This window comes from Cebus imitator, unplaced genomic scaffold, assembly GCF_001604975.1.
Source record: "Cebus imitator isolate Cc_AM_T3 unplaced genomic scaffold, Cebus_imitator-1.0 Scaffold257, whole genome shotgun sequence".
NCBI lineage: Eukaryota > Metazoa > Chordata > Mammalia > Primates > Cebidae > Cebus > Cebus imitator.
In genome coordinates, this window is record NW_016107572.1 from 1338080 (window position 1) to 1349575 (window position 11496).

Consider the following 11496-nt stretch of genomic DNA (forward strand, 5'->3'; position numbering starts at 1 on the left):
AAATATCCCTAGGAAAGGCTGACTATTAAGCCAAGTGTCATTTACATTGGGGTGTGAACTAGTTTATCATAATCTCTCCACGTGTTGATGGGACAGAAGTAATGAATGATCTGGATACCTATGAGTTAGAAAGAGGCAAGATGAATGAGGAAGATACCAGGTAAATTTCAGCTAATTCAATATTTGGCCAAAGCCAAAGAAATTTCTACATTTTAAGAAATGTAGTAAAGATAAAGTGTCAGCATTTCTTCAAATAACTAGCCAGGTTTTCATTGCTGTTAACCCTAGTTTATATACCCACAGGCCTGGAAGGCAGTAAACTTGGCCACCGTCTCTACTTCATAGACTCCCTGACCAGGTTTGTTTTGCCAAGGTCACTTAATTAGTACTCTGGGTAACAGTTATAAGTTAACATTATCTCCTCCTAGATAATGATAGCATTTTGGATGTGCTAAGTAAAACAGGAATTAACAAAATTCCAATGGCTTACTTAGACGATAAATAATGAGCCATTTTAAGGAAGAGCTCTCCTGGGGTGTGCGGAAAAACCTGCCGCTGAAGGCAAGCTCGCCGGATGTGGAACTCTGCACAGGCATAAACAGGAAGCTGGGCAGCTTGTGCTGGGACTGACAGACAGGCTTGGAATGGCTCGTCTGAAGTGGGCATAGTGCTTGACCCCGGGCAGAGGCTGAAGCGCTTGTTTTGTTACACTTTATTTTCACATCTGTACGTCCATATTTCCAAAATCCTATCCGATGGCTCCGAGACATCTGTGAAAAATACCACACATACCAACAACCAATAAAAATATCTCCCTAATCCAAATTATAGAGGTGCGCATGATGTTTTCATAGCTTTCATGTTGTCTCTTGACACAGTATTTAACAAAATTATTGTCAGTGAAAAGTTCCCAACTCTTAAAAGCTCTCTAGAGAGGGCTGTGCTGTTCCTTGTGTATTAGTATCATTGTATTCAGGCAGTCTACTATACTAGGTTAGCTTTTTATGGAGAAACATTTTTCTTTAAACTTAAGCAAGGGATCTAAAACTTTGAATCTCATGTGATTATGCAAGGAGGAAGGCCTATAACCCTATAAAAAAATATATAGATCCAAACCTGTTCATTACCAAATGTATTGAAACGATCCCATTTATCAGAACAACTGTGAAGAAAAAAGTTTCCCCATGCAACAGAGATCAACCCACTTTTACTGAGCTAATAAGGAGCCCACATCAACCTTTCTTTGAGGACATACATATCATCAGTAAAACTCAGCTCTGTGTCACGGCATATGACATTATTCAATATCTATCTTGATCTCAAAAGTTCATTTCTGGAGACAATAAGGCCAACAAATCATATTTTCTTAAACATTTGAGTTTAATCATTTATGAGATCATCTTTAAAAAGTCTTCAATGGTAACAAAAAAGCATGGTAACAACAAAAATGGCACAACAAATAATGTGCAAAATTATTTTGGGGTTGTGTGTAAAATTTAACACAAATATAAAATTGAGTTAAAATGATGCTTATATAGAAAATAATTTTATTTAGTGAGCTTGCACATATGAGGGTCTTTTCTATTCTTGTTATGCTATGAATTGTAGAACAAATTAATACCTAGTATTCTTTTAGTATTTACTTACTTGTTTAGCTATGCTATGCCAAGAGGAATTGGTAGTGATTAATAAAACAGGGACAGTTTTTGTAGATTCTTCTTTAACAAGAAATAAGCTAGACGGCTTTTATATAAGTATTGTTATTAATGGCAACAACAGATCTCTAACACTGTAGGCAGTGTGCCTGGAATTTGTAAAAGAGACACCATAAAGAGGCCAAAGGAAGACAGAAAAAGGGTGGGTTTATCGTTCATGTATATTAATCCCCAGTAAGACAGGACCTGATACTGCCGCATCTCAGAGGAAGAAAACAAACCATTACTGCGTAAACATCCCCAGCCAGGAGCCAACGAGACTCGGAGGCTCTGTCTGCAGAGGCAGATAGCGGCCACCCATCCATCCATCCATGACACACCCCCATCACAGAAGAGGGTCTGCTTTGTGTTTATTGGGTCTGGAGCTGATGAGGCTGCCATAGACGACCAATATAACAGAATGGGGGCAAATTACTTAAAATATCTGAAATTGCATAACTAGTTGACATTATGTATTTCCTAACTTATTCCGCAACTTCGCTTTCCACTAGGTGCTGAGAGCATGGGCATACAAGCAACAGGAGTTTATAAAAGGCCGGTCTTCAATGCAGACAGAGCTAAGCACCTCAGCAGTGACACAATATAAACTTCACTACATGAAATCCTGGAAGTTGATGTAAACAGCTTTTAATAGCAGTGAACATTTGTTGGCTTTGTTTAGACCATCTGGATGTTCCATTGTGTTCAGTTCAACACTGACTGCCGCCGGGTGACAGTTGATATATGTTAAGTACAAGCAAAGTGCCTCAGCCCACTCTGGGGACCTTAACGAGAACTTTTCAGTGTTTTGTGGATTATTCTGTCAGATCGCAGCCGAGTCGCCTGCATCCTTTATGGCTACATGCCAAAGTCCTCCGGCTTTTTTATCAAAGGAGAGTTTTGCTTTTACTGTTAGAAAGGTTAGGAAAACTATGCCAAAGTTCTTCTAGGCAGCTTGGAGAGCACGAGCTGACGGCGATGATTTCCAATACGGAGGAGAGATTAAAGAGGACCTCGGATCCTAAGAGAATCCAGGCTTTGCTTGTTTAATATGCAACATGTCTGACAAACAAGCTGTTAAAACACCACCAAAGAAAATCTGACCAATAAACATAGAAAGTGGTCGGTTTTCTGAAGAGGAGAGATTATTCCTTAAAAGCACATTCTCCTCCACCCGCAGAAACCACTGTGGGGTGTGTAATTGTGCGTACACGTGTTTACTTTCTGACGCCAAGCAGCCTCCGCGTGCTCATCCTGAGGTTGCACGAAGCAGAATCATTCAAGTCAAAAATGCCACCGCAAAGGGGGAGAGAGAATGAAACAGATCGACATGACTTTGTATAAATATCACACAAGCACAGTTGGTGCCCTGAGGAGCAAAGAAAAGGCTTAAAAACCTGCCCTGACTCACTTACCAGCCAGTCCAGCTTTATTGGAACATCTGCGAAATGCTCGGTTTGCACTTCTGGAGCTCTTGGAAACCACTGCTGTTGCTGCTGCCTGATGAGACAGCGGATGAGGCATGATGGAGCTGGGATGGCTTGGGATGAAAATATACTTCTGGCTTCTTTTTCTTACTACGTCATTTTAAAATGATTTAATAAATACAATTTTACTTCACTACAGAAAACATAGAAACTAGATAATGTCCAGGTTGAGTATGCCTTATCTGAAATATTTGGGACCACATTTCAGATTCTTTTGCATTTTGGAATATTTCATACACATGATGAGCTATCTTGGTGATGGGACCCAGGTCTAAACACAAAATTCATGTATTTTTCATATACACTTTATGCATATAGCCTGAAGGTAATTTTATACAATATTTTTAATGCTTTTGTGCATAAAACAAAGTTTTGATTACAACCTGTCACATGGGGTCAGGTGTGAAATTTCCTAGGTGCAGCATCAGGTCGGTGCTCAAAAGTCTCGGATTTTGAATTTCAGGTTTGCAGATTCAGAATGCTCAACCTGTATTGTCACGACTTGATCTCAGATTCTTGTTCATGCTGGAAACATAACGATACCCCTTGTGTTTGAAGGCCTGCCAGATCTCAACGAAAAGCCGAAATGAAGGGCAGAAATTGTATGTATAAGTGAAATCTATGATTGACACAAGTCTGGGCACATGATTTAGATAACATGTGGTTCTAATAAGTACCACAGTCATCTCCCTTTCCTTCTTTATCTTAGGTGGCACAAAACAGGTAAGGAAAAGCTTGTAGGAAAAGGGGAAATGATGAGAACAGATAGACTAACCTATGAAATGGGAATACTAATACCCCGTCATAGATTTCATCTAAGGATTAAATGAGATAGTGCCCTGCAAAGATGACTGCTACAGTGAAATGTTTCAACAAATGGTGGTTGAACAACATTGGCCACTAGACACAAATCTACTGGAAATTTGATTATGTGAAGTCATTATATAGGCAAATAAGGATCTCTGACAATATATTTTTAAGATACACTAATAAACAGATAAATAAGTTATTTTTTGAGAGAGATCTCTATGTTGTAGTATAACAAATTATTCTAAGAATTCTTAGTTCCATTTATGGATTAATTATGTATCAAGAACAAGATGAGCTTTCCAACTGTTTCTAAAGATTTTGTTTATCTCCTAATTTTTTTATGATTACAAATTAAGCAAAAAACCCTATTTAATAGTTCAAAAGAAAAAGAGCACAGGGAAGATTATTGGAAGTGTATTCTCTATTGTATCTGGTAAATAAAATATATATATGTATTATTGCATACATTGTGTACACTCAGGAGAACTTTTAAAGTGCCTAGAACAGTACATCATAGAAGCACAATAAATGTTCATTGAATGAATGAAAGAACCCTTAAGGGTTCCATATCTGTATTTCTATAACACAGTAATTTTGAGTCTTAGCAACCATCAAACACAATTGCCACAAAAAAAAGCCACTGTGAGTTTCTAATATAACAATAAACCAATAAACAACAACAAATGACCAAATAGTTAAAATTTTCTGAAACAGAAATTTTCATCAGAACTTAACTGATTTTCCAAAGGATGGTGAAGTAGATATGGATTAAACAATTACTTTGATTTTTAAAAAACTTCATAGTCTTTATTGCCCTAACATTAGAGATTTCAAAGTGTTTTTATCCTCAAAGCTTATTTAAAATGACCCATCTTTATGCCTTTGTCTCTGAAATAAAACACAGCTTAAAGCATGTAGTTTTAAATAACTAGAGTTGAATTATTAGAATCACGTTTGTTTTTTCCATTCAGTCTTACCTCTCTCAAATTTAGCCACATCCAAGATAATATGTGGAATACGAAAGGAGAGAACAAATAGTTTCTGTAGCAAACCGTGTCTTCAAATTCAGCCATAGCATCTCCCATTCCGCAAGCTCTTCTGACACTCTGACCTCGGTGCGCCTCTCTTCAAGCGCTGGGGTCTGTGCCCCCTTTCTTTGAACCTGAGAAGACATTTATGATGACCTCAACCAACAATATGATGGGAATAAAGCGATGCACCTTCTAAGGCTAGACTTTTTAAATGCGATGTACTTTTGCTTTGTTCTGTTGGAACCCGGCCATCAGAATTGGCGACGCAAGCTGCCTCCCGGGTAGGCCCACATAGAAAGCCCCTTGCCCCAGCTCCGGCTTGGTTCCTGGATGACATTCAGCACCAACTCACCAACCATCAGAGTGAGCCATCTTGAAATCAGATTTGCCAGCTCCTGGTCCAGCTGTCCCACCAATGCCACATGGGCAGAGATGAGCTCTGCTCAAGCTGAAGATTCATAAGCAAAAATAAATAATTTCCTTCTCATAGATTACTATGTTTTGTGGTGGCTTGTTATACAGAAATATGAAGCACATATAGTTTCTAAGATTAGAATTCTGAGACTCTACAAAGCTACATGTATGTTTATTACTTGTAATATTTTGCTTAACTGGTCAGTGGAGCACAATTACTATTTATGGAACTTGTTAGAAATAGTAAATGAGATTTTAATACTAGAAAATTGGATTGAAGCTCTTATCTGAACTTTATATTTCACCTACAAAACATAAATAACCTTCACCTGACAGACAGAAATAACAATTTCGGGTTTATTTATGCTTTCTAGAAGCTATCCATAATAGCAGCTATGAAACAATGTTACATCAAATAATTTGATTATATAAACATTGCTAAGTCAGTTGGGTAAACTGAGCCAGAGTTTCATTTAAAAAATGATAAGACATTTCCTGAGACGTAAAACTTGGTTATTAATCAAATGAAAGAATATAAATGGAAAAACACTTTGTAAACCATAAATCATTCTACTAGAAGAAGTCAATATTTTAAAATACACCCATGCAACTTATTATTTCAAAATCTAACAGTTAGCTGCAGTTAGACATACATGATCAGAACATTGTAAATAATACATTTATAAATTCATTAATCCTTTTTAAAATTCCACACTAATGAAAAATAGTGCATTTTTAAACAGCTACTTTGGCAGCAGGGGATTGGATTAGATGACCTCTTAAAGTTCTCTTCGGGTCCTATGAATCTGAGAAATACAAGCTGTCTTGCTATCTACAGACACCAGTTCACAGAGGATTTTAAGTCTAATTCCAATTATCTAAATTCTTTGTATTATACAAAAATGAAAAAAGTCCATTTCAATGCCCATATTAATGAAGTAATAATTAAATCATCTTCCATAATAAATGGCCTCAATGTAAAGATTATTTCATTTCTCAAAAACTTGAATATAATTTGCTTCTGATTTTATAAATTATCATTTAAGTATTTTTGATTTTCCAAATGTAAGAATCTCTTAATAGCCACAAAAACAAAATTCTATTCCAAATGAACAGACTGCAGTCTTCAAGAGAGCATATTTCTAAATAATCATATTTCATACAGGTCCCAAAAATAAGTAGTAAAATATTTTTTTAAATCACATTGAGGCTATCTTACTGAGGGGATTTTTTTTTTTAAGTGTTAAATGAACTACATTAATATTCATGACTTCATCTGCATAAGCAGTGAAAGAGCTTTATTTGATTCCTCAATTTTCTGTATAAATAAGTGTTTAAATATTTGCTACCTTGGAAACAACAACAGCAACTCCTTAGATACTCAAAAATTAAAGCAAAAGATAAAAAGCAAATTTTGATCAAATATAGTGGTAGGAATGAGCCAATGATTCAACAGCATCTGTACTATAAAATGTAATGTCACCTAGTTTTTTAAAAAGTGAAGATGCTAATTCTGCTGATGAAGATATTGTTTTTCCCCTCTTGTGCCCTATTCATTATGCAAGGCTGCAGAATATGAAGTGGAGATGTGTGATCCGGGCGATCTAATGATCTCCCACACCTGCTCATCTGGTACGATTTTAATTAACACTCCAAGGAGGTTTGTCAAGAGTAATCAAAAACATTGTCGCTTATAAAGCTGTGGCAAGAAATCAATAGTTTTCATCAGAAAAGGTAAGGTCTGGCATAACTGAACCATTTAATTGCTTCATTCCAATAAACAAAAACTGCACATTTTAATGACTTGATTCGGGAGATCAATATCTAACCACATATTGCATTAAACAGCAACATGTGGTGGGATATTCGTAGTCATTTCCATTCCGAAAGCAGCATTCCTCTTTTTTATTTCATCCCGAGTGGCAATAGGTTGCCGCGCCTCTGCGGTGCTATGATTTATATCAAATGAGTGACCTCTAGGGCTGTGAGACCAGAACGGGTGACTAGCTCTCAATGGTAAGCTACTGGCACTTGACAAAGTGCCTGAAGCAGAATGAATTTACTTCTCTTTTCCTCAATCATCAACAGGCTCTGCCCTGACCCCCATTCTGACTCCTATAACAAGATCTCCTGTCGCTGCCTGAAAAATTTACGGACGCGTCGACTTCTTATTGAGCTCGAGTGAGTACTTCTGTCACCTTCAGTGAACTGAGTCCGCAGGAGATTTAACTAAACGCCAGTCCTAGTTTAAAAACTAAATAAGTGTGGTTCCTGTAAAGCAGGCAGCGTCCAAAGGCATCTGTTTCCAAACAGTATGATATTCTAAAATGTTACATTTTTCTTTGTACCACATTTAATTCAAAGCAACATTTGGGTCCCAAAATTCACTTATTCATGTGGTGCCATGAATGTGAAACTCCCCTTAGTACTGTAGTTCTTAAGAACCAACTGTTTACTATTGGTTGCCATCAGAAGACTGATGTCCATAGGGCACTTAAGTCATTGTGATGGTTAACTTGAAAACAGAAATTCGTATTAACCTTCAGGAAATACTGTATGTAATATGCATACACTGAATACCCTCACGTTCGGCTGCAATAAATACACGGATATGCAAGAGGAAATAAAGACATCAGATTACATAAGGAGCCTAATGCACTTGGTGCATCTTTCTTCAGAAAGATATTTTAAAATATGTTGTCAATAAGGACTTTAAAACAATGACTTGATGAAATTTACATATTAAATATCGGGACATTATAACATTCACTAGTAAAACATACACATAAAGCATAAACCCACATTTATGTAATATACATGACTTTTAACAATCAGCTTAAGCAATCAAAATGAACATTTGCAAACCCCTGTGTCAACCACAAGGCAATTAAAAGATTGACGTTTGATGGTTTATTCCATCTCACTAAAGCCTTACACAAAATTTCCACTCCCTCTTTAATTTTCAATTCTTCTACTCTCCCTGCTTCACAGCTCCTGGCTATTGGCTTTTACAATCTGTCCCTAGGGAGTAAGGAGTTATTACCCCTGTCGATGGAAGAGAAAGGGATGTTATTCCCTTGTCACCCTCTTCGGCTCCAGCAGATTCCAAGTGCTGATGTATAGCCTTCATTGGAGAAAGGCGGCTGAGATGCTGTTAGTCCTCAGGCCTGTCAGATCCATCTACCTGTGCCATTGACATTACTTACTGGAGTCAGAGTGACACTCGGTGTCCCCAGAGTCAACCAAAAAACTCCGGAAGCAAATACTACACCAGGCATTCTGCTACTGTGGAGTAAATACCATGACAAACATTCAAGCCCCTTAGCAGAAAGGACTTTGCAATCCTGGCCACAAAGCTAAATGTGAAAGTTTGTAGGCAAAATCCTTCAGAATTGTACTAAGTTTCCTGTGTAAGTCACTGAATATAAAATAAACATTGTGATGACTTGTGAAAAAGCTGAGGAAGTCTCCTTAAAAACATTTTTGAGATGCTGTACCAATTGTTCACATTGCTTTAAATCATTCGATTCCTCTTGTTATTATGATTTCATCATGACGTCATGACAGTTGAGAAACTGGAAATATCTACCTAATTCATCATTTACAAACCTACATTCTTGTTCTCTCTCTGTGTCTGTCTGTCTCTTTCTCCCTCTTTTTCAAAATAGAAACAATTGCTTCCATTAATTGTCAAAAAAAATCACAATATTTTACATGGGTAGAAAATTAATCTTAATTTCTAGAATTCAGCCATGAGTTCCCCATCCTAAGAAATGTCTTGTCAGGCTCTAGGCCATGAGACTCTTCCAGCAAAGATATGTAGAGCCTTTTATTCTTTTTGTCTTTGGTCTGCACCTCACATCTGTCCTTCTCCCACCTCTCTTTAACCAAGGTGGGTAAGCAAAGGGCGCTCGGTAAGAGTCGTTGCCTGGCCTGACCTGCTGAATGAGTTAGGAGGCCTGGGTCCTGATGAGGTCAATGTCAGAGTCACCGGGGTCTGATGCAGTGGGCTCCAAGACTCATACACCGTGTTAGTAAAAAACAAAAACCCTTGAGGTTACACCTGCAGCATATGCCTATTTTTTCATCTATAAACTATATTCGACTACATGTCCAAAATAATTACCCAGAATCCTTAGAACCAAACAAGCTTCAGATTTTTCCAATTTTAGCAAAATAATAGGGTGCAAATACCATACATTATGTAACACCCCAGTGAGGATCCAGGGCAGCGCCACATAGTGAAACACATTAAGAGTTCTACAAAGAAATGGATGATCATTCTAATTATTCCTACCGATTGCATTAAATAAAGACTCTTGCCACACTTCAGTTCAGGCCAGTTCAGGCCGAACGGCCAAATGAATTACAAAATAACTTCAGATTTTCAAAGCTTTTAAAACACCAGGATCATGGATAAGGGATTGTGAACCTGTACTCTATTAGATTAGGTACGGCATAAAACATTTGCTAAAAAAAATACAGGGGGGGAAAATACAGGGGAATGAGATAAAAATAGAAAAGGAAATTCCAACTTTTTCCCTTTGTATGTCCACAGTGCACATACTGTATTTTGGAAACCACTCTTTGCTAGTTCTTAAGCAAGGCTACAAGAGGTGTACGCACAGTTTAAATTTGCCCCAAGCAGAACGAGCTAATTTTCAGGACCCAGTGCCACAGAACCAGACTTCATAGCTCCCTTCCCCTCTCTTACAGAAAACACAAAACTGCCAATTTTCTACAGTTAAAAGCCAATACCCAAGCCAGTCCTGCCAGCACCCGAACTCCGTAGGGATGTGCAGTGCCTTTATAGGTAGACTTGCACCCATAACTGGGAAGAGAGAGAAGACTAAGTCACGACTTGCAGGTAAGTATGGTGAATTGAAGAAAACAATTCCTTTGCCAAACTGATTATTAATCACCTAGGGGACGACACTCACATAGTTTAAATTTTGTGTTTGTTAAAACTCTTCCAAATGACCAGCATTAACTGGAATTGACCCAGCCTTACCATTTCTGGTAGTAAGATTTCAGTACGAGTCAATAATCTATTTCCCAGAGTGACCTCTGTTACCCGCAAGGAGCCAGGTGAACAAAGAAGCAAAAGAGGCTGAAGCACATTGATAAAGGGCGTATTTTTTGCTTGAAATCCTCAATGAAATAAGTTTAAAACTGTAACATGAAGCACTTTCCACAAGGAGCTACCATTCATCATAAGTGGCTCTTCCTTCAACCCTGATGGCCAATTCCTTGTTCACTCTTACTCATTCTTTTTTTTTAAATGAGGAGAACCACAAGGAAGCCAAATGAATGATTAATGATGTCAGGGAGCACCTAGACTACTCCTAAGTGTTATAATTTCCTTTTCTCTAAATTTTTCCTTTGACTTACATTTATGTTCCTCACTTAGATGAGCGGGTGGTGCTTCTCTGATCACTGAGTGCTCTCCTAGTAAGAGTGCTAGAAACCCAAGCAGTGTAGACCCCCAGCAACCCACCCTGCCTCGCTCATTCCTATCCCTTAACTATGGGCCATCCGGTTTGGGTCAGACACAGAACCAGACTTCATCGTTCTCCTCCCTCCTCTTACAGAAAACACAAAACTGCAAATTTTCTACAGTTAAGAGCCAATACCCAAGCCAGCCCTGCCAGCCCCCAAACTCCTTAGGGATATGCAATGACTTGCACCCATAAGTGGGAGAAAAGAGGAAAAGTCAGACAGGCACAGTGGCTCACGCTGGTAGTCCCAGCACTTTGAGAGGCCGAGGCGGGTGGATCACGACATCATGCATTCGAGACCAGCCTGGCCAACATGGTGAAACCCCATCTCTACTAAAAATACAAAAATTAGCCAAACGTGGCTGTGTGCACCTGTAATCCCAGCTACTCAGGAGCCTGAGACAGGAGAATTGCTTAAACCTGGGAGATGGAGGTTGCAGTGAGCCGAGATAAGGCCACTATACTCCAGCCTGGAGAGCAGCGAGAGACTCCGTCTCAAAATAAATTAATTAATTAGTTAAATAAAATTAAGATATGAAGTTGCAGCTTAATGAAAGATGCA